The sequence below is a fragment of the Pteropus vampyrus genome, unplaced genomic scaffold (genome assembly GCF_000151845.1).
Source record: "Pteropus vampyrus isolate Shadow unplaced genomic scaffold, Pvam_2.0 Scaffold357, whole genome shotgun sequence".
Classification (NCBI taxonomy): domain Eukaryota; kingdom Metazoa; phylum Chordata; class Mammalia; order Chiroptera; family Pteropodidae; genus Pteropus; species Pteropus vampyrus.
Window position 1 is genome coordinate 1,118,946 of NW_011889138.1, and position 2,035 is coordinate 1,120,980.

Consider the following 2,035-nt stretch of genomic DNA (forward strand, 5'->3'; position numbering starts at 1 on the left):
CTTGATAGCCAGAGATCTCTGAGAAATGAGGGCATCAGGACAGCAAGGTCAGGCCCCCCAAGGACTTTGCCACTGAAAACACTGTGATTCACAGGGCAGGCAGCTGCAAAGGACTCGGACTCCAGGCCAGCAAGAGGTCCTGAGTCAGTGGACAGTAGGGTGAGAAGATGACCACTGAGTGAATGTGCAATCAAGACTCATCACCAGTGAAGGATCAACAACCTCAGGGAAAGGAGACAAACTAAGATGAAGTGTTAGTGGGAAATAACTCAAGCAAAGGAAGACAAACACCATGTGATCTCATTTACATGTGGAATCTCAAGAACAAAATAAATGAACAAACAAAACAGAGACAGACTCATAGATACAGAGAACACTTTGATGATTTACAGATTGGGAGGGGGGTTGGGGGACTGGGTGACAAAGGGGGAGGGATAAAGAAGTACAAATTGGCAGTTACAAAATAGTCTTGGGGATGTAATTACAGCACAGAGAATATAGTCAATAATATTATAACTATAGATGGTGCCAGGTAAGTACTAATCAGAGTGATCACTTCATAAATTATATAAATGTCTAACCACTATGCTGTACACCTGAAACTAACATAATATTGAATGTCAACTGCAATTGAAAAATAAATTCTAAAAATTTTTTTTAAACATTCGTTAGGCAAAAACCACAATGGAGGCCACATTTGTTTGAATGTACCGCTGGACCAAAATACGCACAGTCTCTAAATCCAAGTGTGACCTCGATTTTCCCCAAATGTGGGTGCTAATCTTAAACAAAACTTAAGCTTTCTTCATGTCAGGGTGACCTTGAAGATTCCTAGCTAATCAGCTGCACACAGGTGAACGGATCCAACAAGACGGCACATACAGTTCTTGTGACCACATGTAGAAGCAAGCAATATATTTTGTTTTTCCTACAAATTTGTATCACATAATGCTTTCTGAGTTCACTTTTGACATATTAGATTGTAGCTCTGTGTTGACACATTGATTTATCAAGCCAAAAAGCTTAATATTGAATATCAACTATAATTGAAAAATTTTTTTAATAAATTTAATTTTTAAAAAATTACAAAAGGGGAAAATATGAGGAAATTAAGGCTTATGAAAAAGTGATGGCTTATTATTTCTGGAAAAGAACCTAACATTACTCTTATTTCTAGTCATTCTTACTTGTTCATTGAATATTTTAGTTTATTAAAATATTTGTACATATTCAAAGAAATAACATACTAAAAATATAAAAATAAAAAGTTTGGGCACAGCAAAGGAAATCAATGAAAAAGAGAGCCTACTGAGTGGGAGAAGATATTCACCAATGATACATCAGATAAAGGGTTGACATCTAAAATATATAAGGAACTGATACAACTCAATAACAAAAAAAATAAACAATCCAATCGAAAAATGGGCAGATGACTTGAATAGGCATTTTTTCAAAGAGGACATACAGATGGCCAATAGACATATGAAAAGATGTTCATCCCTAACCACCAGAGAAATGCAAATTAAAACCACAGTGAGATATCACCTCACATCTGTCAGAATGGCTATCATCAATAAATCAACAAACAACCCGTGATAGTGAGGATGTGGAGAAAAGGGAACCTTCATACACTGTTGGTGGAACTACAAATTGGTGCAGCCACTATGAAAAACAGTTTGTAGTTTCTCCAGATAAATTAGAAATAGAACCTAGCAATTGCACTTCTGGGTATTTATCCAAAGAAAATGAAGCACTAATTTGAAAATATATATGCACCTTTATGTTCACTGTAGCATTATTTACAATAGCCAAGATATGGAAGCAACCTAAGTGTCCATCAATTGACAAATGGATAAAGATGAGGTGGTACATATATATAACAGAATATTACTCAGCCATTAAAAAGGAAATCTTGCCATTTGCGACAACATAGATGGACCTAGAGGGTATTATGCTGAGGGAAATAAGTCAGAAAGAAAAAACATAGCATATGATTTCACGTATATGTGGAATCTAAAGAACAAAATTAACAAAC

At 35.6% G+C, this 2,035-nt stretch overlaps 1 protein-coding gene across 1 annotated transcript in view; it reads right to left on the reverse strand.

Annotated features, from left to right (window-relative positions):
- Window positions 1-2,035, reverse strand: part of NLRP9 (NLR family pyrin domain containing 9) — a 37,984-nt gene that overhangs the window by 8,980 nt on the left and 26,969 nt on the right. The gene's annotated exons all lie outside the window — the stretch shown is intronic.